Source organism: Vulpes lagopus, chromosome 17, assembly GCF_018345385.1.
Source record: "Vulpes lagopus strain Blue_001 chromosome 17, ASM1834538v1, whole genome shotgun sequence".
Taxonomy (NCBI): domain Eukaryota; kingdom Metazoa; phylum Chordata; class Mammalia; order Carnivora; family Canidae; genus Vulpes; species Vulpes lagopus.
The window spans coordinates 40,354,995-40,376,637 of NC_054840.1; the positions used below are offsets into that span (position 1 = coordinate 40,354,995).

General features: G+C 37.7%; 1 protein-coding gene across 5 annotated transcripts in view; it reads right to left on the minus strand.

Moving 5' to 3' along the window:
- The window catches only part of CTNND2 (catenin delta 2), a 901,977-nt gene that overhangs the window by 620,248 nt on the left and 260,086 nt on the right, over positions 1-21,643 (minus strand). The window contains exon 1 of one of the 5 annotated variants that reach the window (XM_041732006.1): positions 13,269-13,363. The exons of the other annotated variants lie outside the window; for them this stretch is intronic. The gene's annotated coding sequence lies outside the window, so the exon portion shown is untranslated. Of the gene's footprint in view, positions 1-13,268; positions 13,364-21,643 lie in introns of those variants that run through there. 5 annotated transcript variants of the gene reach the window in all.

A 21,643-nucleotide genomic window follows, 5' to 3' on the forward strand; every position in this document is an offset into this window, starting at 1 on the left:
AACAAGAGGTAGAGGAAGGGCAAATTTGCTCTCTCTGTAGGAGCTAGGACATTTATCTTCTCTTGCCCTCGGACACTGGCACTCCTACTTGTCTAGACCTTTGGACTTGCACCAGAACTTACACCATGGACTGCTCTCATTCTCAGGGCTTTGAGTTTGGACTGCCACTATACCATCAGCTTTCATGGGCTTCCAGCTTGCACATGGCAAACTGTGGGACTTCTAAGTTCCTACAATCACCTCATTCTGACCTCATAATAAATCTCACTCTATATAGTTCTATATACCCTATTGCTTCTGTTTCTCTGAGAACTCTAATAGAGATCTTGGTGATGATGGCTTTAAGTCTAGCAAGAGAGTTGAAATCTGTGCATCACTTCCTAGAATACAAAGTAAAATGCTAAATTGTGATGAGGCAGATATGAATGAATTTCAAAGGCAGCATCGAGTTAGGGAAGATGGGAGAGGGTAGGGAGAAGGGATTCAAGGATAATGGTACGTGCATAAGGTGGCACCTGAGGTGGACAATGAGAGTTTACTACTTGACCATGTGAAAAGGTAAAGGAAAAGCATTATAAATGGAAGAAGCAGCATGATTTAAGGCACAGAATTAGACAAATATTGACTGTGTGTGTAAGTGTTTCAGGAAGTAATTAGAGTGCAGTTTGACTGGAGTATCGGACCAGACAAATTATCTTGGAAGTTTTTACTTCAGTAAGAGGTTAGTATTCAACAATGATCCTGATTTTCCTCATTCATTAAATGTGAGGCACCACTTCATCTATTTCCATACTCCAACTAAGAAACTCTTTGAAATTTTATTGAACTCATTTGATAAGAAAATAATTAATACCATTTACTGGTTTTTGACATTGTAAGGTCTTTTGTGTTAACATGGATCTCCTGCTACATTACAAGGACATTGCCCTGATAGGATGTTAGTTTGCCTGTCCCTAAATGCCCCTGTCTCCTGCAGAGTTTTTTCATAATTAGGTCAACACAGTAAAGTCCTCTGGCACGGTGGCCACAGACAGTTATTGGTTCCTACAACCAAAGAAATAGTCTCATTTCTCTTCTGCTTCATTTATATTGTTGACAATCATTTCCAGTGATTTTTTTTTTTGGGTGTACCTTTCAGAGCTCCTATTCCTTATTGCCTCCAGAGTGTTTTTTAATTGCTAATGCCACATCTACCATTGACTTGAGGTTACCAGAAGGCTGACATCAGGTAAGAGGGAGCTATTATTATAATTGTACCCTAATACAATAGTATAATGGTTTTACTCTTTGTATAATAACAACCGTATTGTTAGTCTATTTATTTTCTCTTCAAATGGCCCAATGAATAATATAGGATAGGAAATATAACCCCTTTGTGTAAAGTGGAAGGAGCTAGCAATGAGAGAGGTTAAGTGAATAATTCAAGGTTACTCAGCTAGTGGTAAAGCAGAGATAGTAACACACCGACAGCTAGCCCAATGGCCTTCCCTATTCTTGATAAATTACATAATATGTACGTCACCTCTCTTATTTCATATTTCCTCACTGCTTAGGTAGTAACAAATTCAAACCATGAACATAATCCAAATGGTACAACAGGATCTGATTCTACTTCTCATTTCTTAAAACATTACGCATTCAAATAAAAAAAATACCCTCTTTACTAAAGTAGCTTCATGACTTGAACATTTCTGTGTGATCCATTCCCAGATCAACTTCAAAGGACTGAATTTAAACCTATATTCAAGCTGTGAAAATTTAGTTTCTTTTCCCTTTATTTTTTTTCCTTTTTGAATTCCTTTGCTGGGAATAAATTAAGTTCAGTCTAAGAAGGAATATATCCATATTTGCACCCTGGTAATCAAGCAAAAACTTGTAGGAATGCAGCACTGATGAATGTACCACTGTTGAGATAGTTTATATACACTGGAGCAAAATGAACTGTGACCAATAAATCCCTTCCATGGTCGTCATCCTTCTACATCTCCCCAATATGGAGAAGTGTCTTAATGGATGTGCATTAATAGAGTTTGCAGGCTTATTTTCAGTCATAAAGGATAGTGTACCAGATGCTCCTGGTACACTGAATTTGTCACACTGTAGACAAGCTAATATCATTATGTGAGACCACAGGGGAAAAAATAAAAGATTCACATTTAATCCATATTAACTACCAGGAGACCCATCAAGGCAGTTGGGCTAGCTCATGATACAGCAGCTTCTAGCAAATTAGCAGCCCATAACAACTTAGTTATAATGAGCTGCAAGATCTTACACCATAAGCTCAACTCCATTAAAGTGAATTCAAGTACATGAATTCATGTACAGAGTATAACCTTAACATCTGTCTGTGCTTAGCCAATATTTTGTTTATGCCTTTTTAGGAGTAGCCAAATTATCCTTGTGTCCCCTGAAACTGGGGACTGTAATTTCCATCAGCTGCAGTTTTTACCTGATAGAGAGGGCAAAGCTAATGAATACCAGCCTCCCTGGCTGCAGAGCAGGGCAGCAAGCTGCTATGATGCCAGCAGCTGTTTCGTACATATTAGGCCAATTTTCTCACAAATACTTTTCCCTTGGTATTCAAGTGGGAAAAGCAATAGTCCAGTTTGAAATTAGTCAATAAGACATGTATTTAATAAAACCTGTAGAACTTGTATTTATTCAAGAAAAACGAATTGTATCCTACTAAAGTCAACATAAAAAACCTTCCCATTTTGATAAAGTTGGGCCATTGTATTCCTAGCAAAGCAACCTCCTTCTTCCCTTTCCACTGCATTGAAACTCCTGAGGTATCTAGAAAATACTACTCCTAATAATACTAATAATACCACTATTATAAAGACTATTATTTCTCTTCCACAGATGAAGAAACAGAAGAATATAGGTTGCCTGTAGTTAGCTGGTTGCTAAGTTAAGAATAGACATTCTATATATATTTAAGTTATGTCTTATGCACAAGGAAGAATACAACTTAAGTGAACAATCTAACTTCCCTGTTCTTGTTCTGTCTCAATTATGTGCTTATTTACAAATTATGAGCAATCATTCATGACTGTATGATCGCCGTTATCACTGACCTTCAATCTGGTTATAATCAATCAAGACAGGGGATCTTACAGGGATGGACGGCTGAGCTTAAGCTTGCCATGAATCACCTAGGCAATGTTTTCAAAATTCACCTTCTCCCTCCTACCTCCAGAAACCTTAGCACGCAGAAATATAGGTGCCATACATACCATTATAGGTTCTCTAGATTTTTACACACCCAAACTGCATCTGTTTCTAATCAATCTAGATGTAACGTCTGAAAAGTCACTAAGGATTTCATATGTAGATGGCATCTAGAAGGCCATCTCGTCATCATCTGTCATCCTTGAAGAGTCTGTCTCTCATACAGTTGCTCCCTGAAAGTGACCAGGGACAGCAGCTCAAACTCAGCAGCTCAAACACCACCCCACCGAAGGACAGCCTGGGTTGTCAAAACCATAACATGCCTTCTTGTAAGAACCTAATGATTGATTCTGATTCTGACCTGTGTTCTAGTTCTGTCTTCTGATTTACCAAAGTATTACACTAACTTTTTCATTGATACCATAGATCTGAATATTTGAAAAGCACATCTTTTCTTCTGATTTAAACAGAGGTCCCGTCACTGTTTTCAGGGGTCTCATCATTCTGGCCACACCTCTGCATGGTCTCTCGTTTGTCAATCTCCATCCCTCTTCATTCATAACACCCACCATTCCACACGCTATTTCACACACAGACTGCAAGTGTCAAGTACTTTAGAAGCACCACTTATAAAAAAAAAAATTAAAAAAGAAGCACCACTTATAGCAATGAAACTGAACTTCCACTAATATAACCTAAGATTACTTTAGCTTTCTTTTTTTTTTAATTTTTTATTTATTTATGATAGTCACAGAGAGAGAGAGAGACAGGCAGAGACATAGGCAGAGGGAGAAGCAGGTTCCATGCACCGGGAGCCCGATGTGGGACTCGATCCCGGGTCTCCAGGATCGCGCCCTGGGCCAAAGGCAGGCACTAAACCACTGTGCCACCCAGGGATCCCTACTTTAGCTTTCTTAACCTTGTCAAATAGTTGCCTTATATGACATTTGAATTCAACTAAGCCTTTAGTACTTTTGTCCTAAGCTGCTGCAAAACCGTCTTCCATTATATGATATATCTCTGCATTTGATATCTTTGAGCCTATAAGACAAGGCTAGACATGTATCCCAAATTTTAAACTTTGTGTTTTATCTCATATTTTTTTCAGGATTTTAGACTTTTTTTGAAATCTGATTCTGTACTAAATGTATGCATATTTTAATAGCCTTGGAAACCTGCAAATTCTATAAGCTTGCTTTGAAGACATTAGCTCAGCCTAGTTCTTTGATTATAGTTTTGAAAAGAAAGTACATAGATCAGTGCTTTTCCACCAGCCTCCTTTTCTGTTGATAACCATCCACAAAACAGTGTATCCAAAGGGATATTATAAGCGCATGCCTAATACATGTCACTGGCATATGAAGAACAACATAACCTTGGATTGTTTTCCAGTACCTAGATGCAGCACACTGTGATGTCAACAATGTCTTATTGGCACCCTACCTGCAAAATGCCTGGAGGTAATTATGTGCTTATTTACAAATTAGGAACAATCATTCATGACTGTACAATTGTCTTTATCATTGACCTCAAATGTGGTTATAATCAAGATAGGGGAGTCTTACAAGGATAGATGGCTAACCTTAACAAATGTTCCTATTTTTCGTTTTGAATTTGAATCTGATAACTTTCCCAACACTGTTGAGCTGTGCAGCTCAGTCATGGAAACACTTCTCTGAAGTGGGCATGTACAAGTCCGAGGCAAGTCCTTGGGGCAGGGCAAGTACAGGTGTGAACTTCTATTTTAAATGACTGTTCTTACTGCTCTCACATGAGATTTTTATCCTCTTGTCTAACATCTGAATTTTGGTACAGTAGTACATTTATATCATGTACAAATAAATGTACACATAATGGCTGTTCTTGCTCAAAAGACTTACTAATTGGAGGAGTGAAATTAGGAAAGGTTAGAGACCCCGGTGTGAGAGACAGGGCATACCAGAGGCATGCCAGGGCTTCAGGTGAGATCCCACCTTAGCCAGTCTTCTTTGCTCCACAGCTAAAAGTTGTACCCTGACTCAGCACCAGGAAGCGCCTGTAGGAGAGATAATAAAATCCTACTCATTTGGAAGGGATCACAGAGTTGAAGCCTTTAATTTTGCAGGTAAGGAAGATCAGGTGCAGAGGGATTAAGGAAGTAGACGCAGCAGCCTCAAAGCCCTTTGGGGACATACCAGGGGAAGAAAATAAAATGAAATAAAATTAATACTGGAATTGGAATGGATTCCACAGGGTTGCTCTTTCTCAAAATATATCCCAATAAAGAAATAAACAAACAAACAAGCTGAAAACCGAAAGCGAGAAAAGAAAAAGTAAAGCAAAAGAAGGAGCTGGGTGGCAATCACCTAACACAACCTTTGGCAGTGCATTCAGGCTGACTGACTCTCTGGTGGCTGCACCAAGCACTGTGCAGCAGTACTAGAGGTGGACTTTCTGCACAAAGGTGGCATGGCTCAGGGCAACAGAGTCACCTCCTACCTTGAAAGCCCTTGAGAGTTCTGCCTTCCAAAGCTGTGAACATCCACATTGTTCCAAGATGAGTAACGCGTCACCAAAACATGAATAAGCTCTTCCAGCACAGACATACCCGCTCATAACCCAGAGCCAGTAAATAACATGGTGATCCACAGATGGAAGGGGAAGTCACCATGTGAAGTCACGCTTTGTAAGTGACATCACATCACACCTGTGTCACAGTGATAAGAGGATCGCTATTCTGATGGAAAGTTTTGAACTGAGTGTGCCCACATTTTCTCAGAATCCTACAACTGGAGTGCACTGGGGCCGGCTTATAGAACTAAGCCTCTGTCCTCCAGGCCCATGTTTTTTCCCATTACCCCACACCTGAGAGGCCTATATCACACCTGGTTAAATACACTAAAATTTTGTCTCCACTGAAAACACATATTCTCAAGTTAGCCCAACATATCAACGTCTCCTCGTAGACATGGATGGTAAGAAAGTTGTTGGCCTGGCTTCCTTTTAAAAATGAGAGTAAAGAGAAAAGTCTCACGGAGCACTGCCAGGGATAAACTTGTCAGGTTTCATTAGGGTGGGCACAGCTTCTACGTCATTATAAGGAACTCAATCCACGGGGATCCCTGGGTGGCGCAGTGGTTTAGCGTCTGCCTTTGGCCCAGGGCGCGATCCTGGAGACCCGGGATCGAATCCCACGTCGGGCTCCCGGTGCATGGAGCCTGCTTCTCCCTCTGCCTATGTCTCTGCCTCTCTCTCTCTCTCTCTCTCTCTGTGTGTGTGTGACTATCATAAATAAATAAAAATTAAAATAAAAAAAAAAAAAAGGAACTCAATCCCTACACTTTAGTTCTCTTGAAAGGAGGAGGAGTGAGGGCAGTAACAGTCACTGATTTGTCCTCTGGTCCCTACTAGAATGGCAGCTCCATGAAAGCAGTGGCTTTGTAACTCCTTTTTCCTATACTTTAGGACAGCAGCTGGCAAGTAGTAGAAGGTCAGAAAATAGAACTGTAATAATAACTATGTTATGCCATTTAATTGAAAATATCCTTAGGAGATGCTTTGGAAATATTAGTATCCACAGACTTATCACAGAGAGTCACAAAGCTGCACAATCAGCCAAGCCACACAATGGTTGCAAATGAAAGCAGTGAGGGGAGAAGGAAGAAGTAGACCACAGAATGGAGAGGACACCACAACATCAGGCTAACGGTGCTTTCCCCTCTGTCTGCCTACCTCCCTCTCCTTCTCTTATGTTGTATGCACAAATACACATGGCTGAGAGAAGGCCTAGAAAAATACAAGATTGAGGTCCACCAGATACCAGTGACCCCCTCCAATCTCTTATCGCTTTGAACCTGCAAGAGTTTCCACTATGGCAGTTGGGACTGCCCTGATCTTTCTCCTGCCCCCAGTCCTGTGCAGAAAACTCTCAGTTCAGGGCAGCCCCGGTGGCCCAGTGATTTAGCACCTCCTTTGGCCCGGGGTGTGATCCTGGAGACCTGGGATCGAGTCCCACATTAGGCTCCCTGCATGGAGCCTGCTTTTCCCTCTGCCTGTGTCTCTGCCTCTCTCTCTCTCTATGTTTGTCATGAATAAATAAGTAAAATCTTTTAAAAAAAGAGAAAGAAAAAAGAAACTCTCAGTTCAGCCTTGAACTTGTCCTCCCACCCACCTCATTCACAGCCAGTTTGTGCATCTGTCAGATTAGACAGGTGGTTCTCAAAGGTCCCTGGGCCCAATAGTCCTCTCGGGACCCTCTTAGAAAAGCATATGTTCAACCCAGCCTCTGAGACGCTGAGTCAGGAAGCTGCATTTATAACACATGTTCAAACTGATTCTGGTAGAGCAGCTAGCACAGCATGACCAATCCCTGACCTCCTAGCCCTGCCGGATTCTAAATAGGAACATGCAGGTTGGTGGGTCCAACAGTTTATAGTAAAAGAGAGAGCAGCCTGGAGCACATGGATGGAGGTAAATAGTAAACAAAAACAAGGAGAGATATGCAATGCAAGGACAGGGGGCATCTACAAACAGGCAAAAATCTACATAGGTTCCAGAATCTAAGTGAGATGCTTAAACCGAACAGTGCCATTGGACAAAAGGTGAAAGGGCAGGGAGCTGCAGGGTTAAGCAGAAACGATTTCAAAATCTTGTATTTTTTTTTCTGGACCTCAGATATACCGTATAATGAAATAATCCGCTTAATGTTTGTTATATAGTATAGGGAAATATCTAATGTACAGGGCCTTCGTGAGGATTTAATGAGATACAAGCAAACACTAGCTGTGCTCAATACATATATCAATTGTTATTTCAAAGCAGTAACAAATAAAAGGAAGGGTCGGTTTATAAATTTTTATTTTTTACTTCTCAAGATTTGTTTATTTGAGAGAGAGAGAACGTACACAAGTAGGGGAAGGGTCAGAGGAAGCGGGAGAGAGAATCCTCAAGTAGACTCCCAGCTGAGTGCAGAGCCCCATGCAGCCTCCCTCCCAGCACCCTGAGATCATGATCTGAGCCAAAACCAACAGTGGGACACTCAACTAACTGAGCCATCCTGGTGCCCCGGATTTATAAATTTTTATTTTTTTTAAGATTTATTTATTTGAGAGAGAGAGCTTGTGAACAGGGGGAGAGGAAGAGAGAAGGGAAGAGAATCTCAAGCAGACTCCCTGCTGAGCACAGAGCCCCATGAGTTCAACCTCATGACCCTGAGATCATGACTTGAGCCTAAATTAAGAGTCAGATGTTTAACTGACTGAGCTACACAAGCAGCCCAGATTTATATACATTTTTTTTAAAGATTTTATTTATTTATTCATGAGAGACACAGAGAAAGAAGCAGGACACAGTCAGAGGGAGAAGCAGGCTCCATGCAGGGAGCCCGAGGCGGAACTCAATCCCAGGACCCTGGGATCACAACCTGAGCCAAAGGCAGATGCTCAACCACTGAGCCACCAAGGCGTCACTTTATAAATTTTTAAATGAAAGACTTCAAAGTTCCTATTTAATTCCCATATACCTAGAGATTAAATAAGTTCCTAAAAGGGAAATGCATGACATTTGACCAATATCCGTACACTACATTTGCCAAATATATGCTGTAATATGCCAAAGTCCACCAACTAATGTCAGGACCAAGGAAGCACGATGGCCAACAACCCTATGGCCTATGTATGTATACAAAGCCCCACAGCTCACTCAAAGTGCCCTTCTATAAATTCTTTGTCATCTTCACCTCCATATTTATAGTTTCTAATTTCTGGCAGAAGTGCTACATGGTGATGTGGTGTAGATAAGCCTCAGTCTTAACACCCACATTTAATTACCATTCCATTTCAACACTGAGTATAGTATCTCTCACAGAAATTCTACTAATGCTGATGAAAATTACCAGAAGTTGGTTCAGAAGAGCATGAGGACATTAAATGAATTGAAACAGCTGAAATTCACAAAGAAGGGATGTGTGAATAATGTGGAAGCCAGGCAATAAATAATGACATTTGGAATTACTTTCATTGGAGGAATATGTAGCCAAATGTTACACCCGACATGGAAACAGCTGAGGCTTAAGGGATACAAAAAGGTTCTAACCATCTATTTGCCTTATACAGAAACAAGGAGACAATTGACCAACACTTATAATTAGTTTTCTTCTTTAAAAATAAGCCAGTACTATTGAAGCCACAGACTGACTCAACACTTATTCCTCGAGGAAGTAATTCTCACGTCTTTGAAAAATATTTGCATACTGGAGAAGGTTACTATGTAATTAGCCACACTGTAGTTGTTTATTAAATTATTAGAACTTGCAAAGTTTATTTTTAAAACCACAAGTGCTAAGTTTAATTAAATATGTCAAATGTAGGAGCAATTTGATGAGGTAGAGGCAGGTGATTGGATGCACAAATGACAAACATATACTCACTGTTGTTATGCTTCCCAGATGAGCCAGCGTTAATTATGGTCACTATGTGAGATACCACTATGGACATGATATTGATTGGTAATTCTTATCCCAAAAATTTATTTTGATTTTTGAGTAGAACTTCATTTAACAGAACTGCTAACTGAATATGATCATATAAATAATCTAGGCCACTGATTAAAGACACAAAGAAATATATAATACTTTAGAGATTGTGTATAATTGTGTGTTCCTTATTAAATACTTTGGAAAATATACAGATAAATCAAACCTTAGAGACAGCTGGAGTATTACAGTAGCAGCCACATCAACGATGGCTACAAAAGCTGAAGGTACTAGTCAAGTTTCCACAGACAGAGGAAGGAAGAGGAGAGAATACACTGGGCTTTCTCACTAAGAATCCATCTGCTGCCATTAACCACACACTGGAAGGGAAATTCTCAACCCCTCTTCTGTGATACAGGTAACTTGGCTGAGTGTTGGCACAGGAGCAATTACGAATCCACTGCCTGTATCTAGCCACTTTCTCTCACACTTATGCTACAATAATGGGTTGTCAGTGATAAATTCAAATTTTTTCTACTATATTTTTAAAATCTGCAAAAACAACAACAAAGTAGAACACTGTATATTTGGCACCAGGAAATCTATATTCAGTTCTTCATTTTTTCGTTTAATAAGTAAGGCAAACATGAGTCTAGGTGCTGGGAATGTATCAATTAAAAAAAAATTCAGATAAAAACCCCTACCCCCATAGAGTCTACATTCTGGTGAAGAAAATGGACATGGAATAAGTCATACCAGTGGATTACTTAGAGCACCACCTGTGGTAAAGGCATTGGAGGAAAAATAATGCAGGAAAAGAAGATGGGGAGGCAACTTGTATATGGTTATCGAGACCGGACTCATTGACAAGGTGGCCTCTGCTGGAGAGACATGAGGGGGAGGGGGCATGTGTACAGCTGGGCTGGATTCAGGCTGAGGGGAAGGCTGCACTGTTTTCAGCAGAGAAAAACACCAAATGCAAAGGCCATGCACTGGGAGCACGTTCTACACAAAGCAGAGAGTTTTCTATGCTGGAGCAAAGTGGGCAGGAGGGAAAACTCAGGAAATGTGGGAGAGACTGGGTGACAGGGAGCACATCACCAAGAGGCTTCAGGGACTACATGGCCTTTGACTTTGACTCTGCATAGAGTAATGACATGATAGTATTTATGATGTCAAAGGATTTCCGTGGCTGCTAATTAGAAATTATCCTTGGAGTCATTCTTTAACAGTTTTACTGTGCAGGTCACTTAATCTTTCTTCATCTCAGGTTGGGAAGATCAAATAACCATATTTTAAGATACTATATAAAGTGGAATGCTGTTGCATGCTCTCCTCAGCCATGCTTCCATTAAAGCAGGTGTTTTACTGCAGTACAATTAGGAGTTCTCACATCTGCAATCCCACCAGATTTTTTAGTTCATGGACTCCAGGGAATACTTCTTTCCATTTTGTACATGGCGTACAATATTTAGTACAGACAGAGGGGGCCTCAATAAGGAATTGCTAAGTGTGAGGTACTGTAAGATACAAGAAATACAAAAGAACTCTAAATCAGAATTCACATGTTAATAGCTTCTTGTAGAAACACAAACACAGATTTTTGTTCCTAAACCGTTTTAACTGGAATTTTTGATCAAATAGATTAGCTGTAATTTTGTTACCTATCAATAAAATCCTGAGTTGGGCCAAACCTAGAATTGTCTGTCTGTATGTGTATTTTTTCACAAAACTATTTTTCTTAATTATGTGCATAAAATTTATAAGTAAAACAGCTCAGGAAAGACTTTGCAACTTGGCCTTTGAATATCCTCAAAATGCATATTTCTTTTAAATCACATTTTGTTTGATCTCTGCTTATGCTTCAGAATGGCCTCTGAAGGACCCGATTTAGCATGTTGTCAGATGCATTCACATCATATAAACATCTGGATTTTAAAAAAAATTTAATAGTTTAAATTTTCTTCTCATATAAAATATTTGTATTTAGCAATGTAAGGTAATGGGCAATCACACCATGTAATTAGTTAACTTGTTATTTGTTTAAAAACTATTTGGGTCACATTCATATTCTGTCCCCTATAGTTTGAAGACTTAATGTCTCTTGAATCCATTACATCCATTTTCCACAAAGTGTGAGTGCCTAGACACTGTTTGCCCAAAGTGAAGCTTCATGGTCATTTACCTTTGTATTTAGGCAGTGTTATTAAGTAAGGCTTGGAAACACTTTCAAAGGTCAAAGTTTTCTTCAGTAGCTATTCTCAATGGATACCCTTGAGGGTTGCATCCATCACATAAAAATGAAAAGATTTCTTAGCTTTAATATGATCAAATTAAACTTTTACCTTTAATTAATTGAAATGAAATATTTACTAAGAAGTACCCCCATAGTATATTCAAGTCTTCGAGTCCTTGTTAGCTTAAAATGAAACATACCCATGTGAGTCAACTAAAATAGTAAAACATGTGCCATAACATGTTCCCAATAAAAATAAATAATTTCTTTATGTCAATTTGGTCATTGTAACTCAGCATCTGAGTTATAAAGTCATTCAAATTTCAAATAGTATTAATCAAGTAGCAATTCTATCTTGTGATTACCATAATTAAGTTGGAAATCATTCTGTGACTCTTACCATCCATTTGAAAACACTAAAGATAAAAACCTAAAGATTTTGAATCCTTATTCCATTTCACTTTACTCACAAATCTACAATGTATGCCTATCTCATAAATATATAGCAATCTAACATACAATTCCCACAGAATGCCACCTGTTAAATCCCCCAGCTTTCAGAAATTAATTTATTTCTTTCACCTGTTGTGTACACAAATATACTCCCAACTCCAGTGGCAGAAGAGGTGAAATGTATGAAGTCATTGTACATTTTGGTCAATGATTCTCTCAACGAGTTATGTGAATAAAAGCAATCTGGAAACACTGTGTGGTAAAGGTTTTCTATAATTATGCAATTTGTGCATCCCATTTACACCATTTAGAATGATCAAGACATGCAATTATTGTATTCCAGTTCTAATATAAAGCTCATCACTGAGAACCAAATACTCTGTAAGACAGGGAATGCAATGCAACAGGTTAGCAGTCCAATATAATGAATTTTTAGTTACTTTACACAGTGCACAGGCTGGGTGATTTTTATGCTTTTACTCTCAATGATTAATTTCTTTCCAAGTGAGGTCCTTCATTTAATTGTGTGCCAAAGGTGGGAGAAAGCGGCTCACAATTGCCAAGTCAAATTTAATTACTTAATTATCAATTATAAATGGGTATTTACATGGCTAATCATTAATTGCAAGAAATCTAAAAGATATATCTATGACACACCAAGTTTTACTAAAAACAATTATTAAACAATTACAATGGTTAGCTGATAGAAAAATGGCACATGGATCCTTACAACTGCATTCTGTTTAATTCAGTCATTTGGCTTTTACGTTTTCAACATTAATACACTGAAGAAACGGCAACCGTGAGGCCAGAAATAAATTCTACCTATGTTTTCTACACATAACTCTCAACCTGCAGTTTTAAAACTTTAGCTAAAATCATCATACAAACAACATCGATTAATGAAAACATTTAAAAAAACAAACGTTCAGTTTTCACTTTTTTCTCCTTTACCTTTGGAAACAAATGGTCCTTAAATACTTCAAAAGTGTAATCCAGGCCAACAACAAGTGGACTAGTCACAAAGATGAGGGGCTACTTTTCCCTCCTTCCCAGCAGCCAGCCAAGCGGGGGTTCCAGCACTCTCCCACCTGCTCCTCCCTCCCCGAACCAGGGTCAAAAGGAACCCCAGAGGAGCTCAAAAATCACGAATGGAGTAGAAGAACAGTCTCCAAAAAGTCAGGATGCCAAATTATCATAGTTTAATTTCTTCTTTCACTCCCAAACAGTTTAAGAGAAAGCAAAGCAAGACGCAACAGAAATACCACAAGCCTAGTGGTAGCCGGTCGTAAAAGAAAAGAATTGAGTTCAGCCAGGCACAAAGGTCTCCATGGCAACAGTGAATTTAGACCCCCATCGGCATTATTTATGCAACATTTCATCACAAAAGGACCCTCCCACTAGCCTGCCTCGCAAATTCTAGTTTTCTGATCTTCCATTCCTTTGCCTTAAATCTGTATCTGGCTCCTTAGCTATCTGTATCTCAAACATTAAAAAAAATAAAGGAAGAAGAAAGAAGAAAGAGAGAAAAAAGAAGAGAAAGAAAGAAAGAAAGAAAGAAAGAAAGAAAGAAAGAAAGAAAAAAGAAAAAAAAAAAGAAAGAAAGAAAGAAAGAAAGAAAGAAAGAGAGAAAGAAAGAGAGAGAGAGAAAAGAAGAAAGAAAGAAAAACCCACAGAACCATAAAATTAGTCTCAGACTGAATCTAGACTTTGTTTCCTTGGTGAATTCAAAGGCAAGAGATAGATTCAAGATTGCTTAGAGTTCATATTCAAAGCTGGTCTAGTTTTTATTTCAAAAGGGACAGTTTGAAAACCATAAGTTTATTCAAATTATTTTATTTTTGAAATGAGATTGCAATTCAAAAGAAGTATAAAATGTGGCAAACTCTAGCAAACCCGAAGGCTTACAGAAGAGAGAACTTGTCAGGATGCTAACTTGAAAGCTCGATTTTATAACGCTAATATCCACTCCTACCCACTCCCAGCCATTACAGTACCACAAAAACTCCTTGGAGTCTTTTAGGTGATTCAACTCTAGCCATGATTTCCAATATTTTAAAGACTTTTTTATTAACTGTGTGTTCAATGGACCCTAGGTTCACATTTTATAATTAGAAGATCCAAGCCAAGTTATTTAAAACCAAGACAGCACCCCAATGTAATGAGATCCTGCATCAACAAGACGTTATCCTATTGAAGAAGTACTTTCTTCAATTCCAAAACAATATACAACTATAACTGTTAGAATAATACTTGGTGTTGTTGAAAGGAAACGTTGGGATCCCTCGTTTCAAAAGGATAGGATTTGGTGTTAGTTCAAACAAGAACTAAACAAAAAGTTACTTCTAAAAACTGGGTTTTGATTATTTTTAAAACAGGATAAGCTTCTTACTAAAAATTCAAGCAGTACCTACTTTTATAAAGGGCAGTTCTTATCCTACACCCTCCCCACAAGAATCTCTTTTAAAATATTTGTATGTCTAGACCCCTCATGCATCTTGATCTAAGTCTTGATTGACTCAATACTGTCTAATAGTTTGCAAATACAGGCTCGTGAATGCCTGTATTTTTTATCAGTGCATTTTTGGTAAGACTTTCTGCTGCCTGCAACATAGACAAATATCCTTAACCTCTAGGGGCATCATTCTTGCAAAATTAGCTGTTCCTGGTGCCTCCAGAAGCACAGTTGCCCTTCATTTTCCATGAGGATACATGCTGGGTTACACAACTCATGGTTCTGCTTCAGTCATATACAATTTTGGCAAATAAATCATTCAGATTCCTTCAGACACTAAAAACTGAAGAAGAGAATTAAAAAGCAGGCCAATATTACTCTCCTTTAAGAAAAGAGATCTCCTGGGCAAGAACCACCATGACCCACACATTAGCTCCAGGTTTTCTCTCTTCCATATCTATCATCTTCTTCTTGGTTGCTTTTGTTGTCTTTTTTTTTTCTCTCTCTCTCTCTCTCTTCTGTTTTGTTTCCTCATACCAGTCCTCTTGATTTCTGCAATATTTAAGCTTTCTCATGATTTGAATGTGGTTTCCTTTAAGTGATGGCTTTATTTTTTCTTATTTTTCTATCAGTGTTGCCTGTTTTTATTATTCCATTCCTGATTTGTCTTATCATTTCTTTGATTTCATATTTTTTCATGGTTCTAACTTACTTTAGGCTATAAAAAAGATATTAAAAAGATATTACATGGGAGTAATTTAATTTTTCTTCAGTTACACTTTTTCTACATTTTTTATATTCCTGTGACGTTACTTTCTTCTGTTTCTGATTTCTTTGTTTCCTACTTTTTTGTGACAGTGTCAGTCCATGGTCTTATATTTAAACTTTTCAGTTTATAACTTCCTTGGCGGTTACAGTAACCTCACCTTGGCTCAGCTTTTGTTTAATCACAGATTGAGGAGGACAGAAGGGTGCTGAGTATAAGTGAAATGAAGGTTAAAAATGCAGTTCTTGTAACATCTCTCATTTCGACATGATTCTTTCTTGTGGGAGCTTGTTCTCCACAGGGCTACCTGTTTCTCTGTGTCCCCTCATATCCTTAAAGCTCAGTGTTCAGTGAAGGTCTCTGAGTCACAGCCATTGGTTCTTCCCTCCCACCCTTCCATATTTCCATCCTTCCTTCTTCTTCTTTTTTAAATGAAATTTGTACAGTGTATGATAGCTGAAAAGTGATATTTACATATGTGCAGCGTCTTTGAGTTTGTGGTCAATTCTATTCCTAGTATTATTGTAAATGGAACTGTATTACTGATTTATTGCATTTTGTTTGATTTTATTGTTTCCAGAAACTAAAGAGATTAAACTGAACATTGTGGAATATCTATAATTAATAGTTTATTTTTTAAATATTTTAAAAAATTTATTCATGAGAGACACAAAGAGAGAGGCAGAGATATAGGCAGAGGAAGAGGCAGGCTCCCTCTGGAGAGCCTGATGCAGGACTCGATCCCAGGACCCCAGGATCATGACCTGAGCTAAAGGCAGACGCTCAACCGGTGAGTCACCCGGGTGTCCCATAATTAATAGTTTAAACTAAATCTTAAAGAAGCATAAATATGTGTTTTTCACAAAATTCAACAGTAATTCATAATTCTTAAAAAAGCAGTCTTTGCAAACTAGGCTTAGAGAGGAATCCCTTCAGTTTGATGTGAAAAATACCTACCTAAAAATTACAATCAGAGTTAAATATTGAAAACTTCTCCTTGGAGATGAAGGAAATGTTATTCACTGCTATTATCACTTTCATTTAACATTGCACTGGAGATCTTCAGCAATAAAACAAAAACAAAAACCAATGTACAAAAACATCAGTTATCTTTCTGTATACCAGCAATAAAGAAATTAAAACAACAATGTTTATAGATAACAAAGAAAAGCTTCCAATACCTAAGAATAAATCCATGTGAAGGTGATAGAAGACCTCCTCACTAACCACTACACAACGCTACTGAAATTAAAGCTGACACAAATTATAGTATGATAGAAATGTACCAGGTGGGGCACCTGGGTGGCTTAGGGGCAACCTGGGTGGTTCAGCTCCTTGTAGGGAGCCTGCTTCTCCCTCTGCCTATGTCTCTGCCTTTCTCTGTGTCTCTCATGAATAAATAATAAAATAAAATAAGAAAGAAAGAAATGCACCATGCTATAGTTGGCAGATTTAACACTGTAAAGATTTCAACTTCCTTGAATTAATTGATAAGGTTTAATACATTATATTCTAATCCAAACTTGGGCATGCTGTTTTTTTCTGGGCTGGGAGTGGCTGGGATAATGGACAGTGGATTCTAAAATTTATATGAAAATGCAAAGGGCCAAGAAGAGCAAGTGGTCTTGAAGAAAGGAAACAAATCTAGAGACAGAACTTACAGATCAGGGCACATTACAAGCAGCAGTCCTTAAGACCACAGGGCATCCATATAAGAAGAATCAAACAGAACAGTGGATCAGGAGAGAATTACAACAAGCCACACTTATGTCAAATTTGTAAGAACCATCGAACTGCCACACAATGGGAAGATGGTGCTTTCACTTGGGTATCTATCTGGTGAAAAAATGAACCTTCACTCCATCTCAAAAAATATACAAAAATTAGTGCCACATAGAGTATCAGTCGAGTTATAAAAGATGAAACAGTAAAGCTTTGAGAGTAAAATATAGAAGACATGCATGGCCTTAAAGGAACCAAGGCTTTCTTAAGCAGAATGCAAAAAGTGCTCACCGTAAAAAGAATTAAAAAGGTATAGACTGCGCCAAAGTGAAACTGGGAAATCTTGCTTATCAAGACACCATTGAGAAGGTGAAGGGGCACCAGTGAGAAAGAATATTCTCATTCTTTCGGTGTGTCTGTATATGTAACTATATCAACATATTTGTATGATCAACAAAAGTCCAAATTGCAGTGTATGATAGGCAACCTGATATTAAGGTCAAAATACCTAAACAAGCACTTCACAGAAGGGGCTATCCACATAGGCAATAAACAGATGAAAAGATGACTGACTTTATGACTCCAAAAGAATAGGCAAATTTAAGACCTCCATGAGATGCCAATATATACTCATTAGAGTGGTTAAAATTTAAAAAAAGGAGACAAAATGCCAAATATTGACAAATATCAGGTGTTATCAGAACTTTCAGAGACTGTAAAACTATAAAATGGTAAAAGTAATTTGATGTATTTCAACCCCTGCTACAGCTCTTCATGTGCATATCTATGTCTCAGAAATTCTACTTCTAGGTATACACTCAACAGAAAGGTGCACATACGTCCACCAAAAGATATCCACTATGATGCTCATACCAGCAATATTCATATCAGCCCCAGCGAGATACTCCTGACATGCCCAGGAATAAGAACAAATGCAGTATGGTATCTATGCACAATGAAAGACTACTCAGAAAATAATAAAATAAAATAAATAAAATAAATAAAATAAAATAAAATAAAATAAAATAAACCAATAACCGAACACCATGTAGAGCTGAGTCTTGCACACATGATCTTGAGCAAATTGTACCTCATGATACAAGTACTCTTCTGAATGCATATTATTCGGAAAAAATAAAGTCCTCAATTATTTTCAATCCTAGATAACAAGCATGAATGAAACCCAGAACATTATCTACCTACTAATGTTCTTGAGATTCAAAAAAAAGAAAAAAAAAGAAAAATACCATTTTAACCTCAGAGGTTTTCCAGCAATATTCTTATCAGTTTATTTCAAATGAAAATTAAAACTTTTTAAGTCTTACAAAATAAAAATAGAACTAAATAAGGAAGAAGGAATCACTATTTGGTGTGGCATCATCAGTTTATAATAATTCACTATGTTGTGCCCTTCTACACAAATGATCCAATTTCTTGGGCCAAAAAGAAAGAAACTGCGTTAAAATACTCCAAGAATTTTAATGTCCTGGTCACTTTTACCTACTACCACTGAGAGCAAGATAAAAGAATAAGTAGCATTAATTAATATAGGAAAGCTTTAACAATCTAAACAAGTGACAGACTTTATAGTGATTTCCAAGTGTAATATGAATAGTTTTATACTTTTAATAAAACAATCTTTAGAAGAGATTTAAAAAAAAAAATCTTGACTCTTTCCTGAAATTTTGGTTTTTTATTTTCTCAGAATCAGCATTTCAGTATAAAACTCTTGTAATTCTATTTATTATCCCTCCAGACCCTAAGGTATAAAATGACAAATGACTGACAGCCAAATTACTGAGCCTGCCTTTCAAGGGGCATGGTGAAGCTTTTGCACAAAGATTCTTTTGCAATTAAATAGTTGCAAGGAGTAATATTTTTAGGGCCAGCTCAGCTTTTTTCATTTGTAGTCTGCAGTTATCTCTGCTGCCCATGGCCAGAATGGATTCCAGGCCATGTTAGAGGAAAGAGGAGAAAAGAAAAAAGAAGCAAGTCAAACAAACAATTCTGGACTTTTGCCTAGGGCCTTGGTAGTGACAGTTACTTGGATAAAATTGAAACCCCACGCTTCCTGCTGCTGCTCAACCATCGCTACCTGGTGTCGGACACACTCAGAAGTAGGACACTGGGTACTAAGAGGCTGGAAATGCATGACATCACACACTAGCTCATGATCTCGAATCAGTGTAAATTTGAACTCTGTAACTAGGAATGTAGGCTATATATATTAAATCCCCTCAATAAAATATTGTGGCGATTATTCACCCTACTGGGATATAAACCTCTTACTTAGACCTTTTACACTGAACAAATCACATGCCTTCCTTCACTCTATGCCTTAAATTAGAGCTCATGCAATGAGGGATTAGGAAGACCAGAGGATTTTCAGGGGTGGCGCTCTACCCTGGCATGAAATTAATTTCACTATGTTCAAAGCACTCGTGGTTTCTCAAATAGGATGTGCAGTTGACCATCAGGTAAAGGTTCAGCAAGCCCCTTGGCATTCCTAATGCTGTCAACTATCAATCCATGAAATCCATATGAATCTATATTTTTGGCATAAACAAAGCTTGGAGACAGGAATCCCCAGTTACCAAATGCACAACTGCAACAACTCCAATAGAATGAATTTAGAATATGATTTTTTAATACATTAATTAATTAGAGGTAGAAATACATCTGTTATATAGAATACTCCTAAAATGTCACAATGTGTTACTTTTCCTATGAATATATGCACTTTCTAAGTAATAGGGATAATAAGAAACACAAATTTCTCATTTGTAAATGCAAGAGTTCCCATTTTTAAGCGTTTTGTCTCTTTTCTCTGATACACACACACACACACACACACACACACACATTCTTGGCAGAATCCAACATTTTAAATTACAAAGAAGAGTTTCTTTATGGCAGACAATATCTGTCATGTTTTACTCTTTACCATATCTCATGCACATATTTAAAAAGTTATCTTCTAAGAAATAACTCAATTTATCTGACTGCTAGGAGTATTGTATCTTAATCTCCCAGTATTAAGAGTACTGGTTTCGATTTTTTGCATAATTAGCTTCCGTCTTTATTCAATATTCTCTAACATTTATGTAAGTGGTGATCATGAATAATACTCTGTCAAAACAGAGTGGGCCCTGTTTCTTGGGCGGACGTGGGTATTACGTCATTGCCCTAGGCCGAGGTGCCTAAGGAATATCAACAAGAAAGGCGCATGACTAAGCATTTTAAGTTCTTCCCACAATGTGTTAGGCTAAGACAGTACCCAAACAGAATACTTAAAAAATATTTCTTCACAAAAAAAAATAAAAATAAAAATAAAATAAACTAAGGTTCAGAAAATTGAAGGGGTACATTGAAAACAAATGAGAAAATTCCTGAAACTATACATTTTGATAAGAGCAAATCAGAATTATATAAATATTTTGGTATAATTATTCCCTGTAGGATATATTCTCCCTGGGATTAGCACACTTTCTTACTTTTAGCCTGGAACGTCCCGTCCTCTAATTTAAGACTGAACTTGTATCTTGGAACCTTAAGATACAAAGGCCAGCGGTGCTATCATGGAAATGGAAATTATATGTGGAGATATAGGCTCCAAATGAGTATTCCTATAACTCAAGGGTACTGGTGTCGTCTTTGTGCTTTTTGTTGGCCTGTCAGCATTTTTTTTTTTTAACTGAGAGCAACATTTCAATATTTGGTCAGCAATCTTTAATGAATTGTAGTATATTTTATGTTCCATTTCTTCATGAATGCCTAAGAACAATCTCCAAATTCCGTCTTTGTCCTATGGTGGGATTGGAAATGGGTGGAGCAGGGTAGGAAATCGCCCTAAGCAAATCCAAACTGATCTTTGCTGAAAGGACTTTGCTTGCAGATATGTAACATTGTCTATTAAACAGGTGTGAATCACAATAGGATCAGTGTCTTATCATTTGTTGAAATAATATACTGTCTTTTGAGAATTACTTAGACTTTTCTACAAGATGTTTTGAATATGTCTCTCCATATTTCTGAGTGATGCCCAAATCCTGGTGTCCAAAAATGGAGGCCTTGACTGTATGATACAATTTCACCTGGTTCTAGAATTGATACTTCATGTTTTGAAATAAGTGTTTGCTAAGTTGCCTATAAGGTTTGCTTACAGTTCTTTAAAGTTCCTAAATTCCAAGGTTGAGGTCTTCATAACGGCAGTTCCATCTGGAATGAAGTGATTCCCAGGCATTTTCAAAACTTCTTATATCATCCGATGGACTGGATGAAAAACTGAGGCTCACCTAGCTCTGTAGATTTACATTATGTTTTCTCATTCTTGATCTAAGTTCAAAATTTGGCCTCAAGAAATATGCTCCCCTCAATCCACAGAAA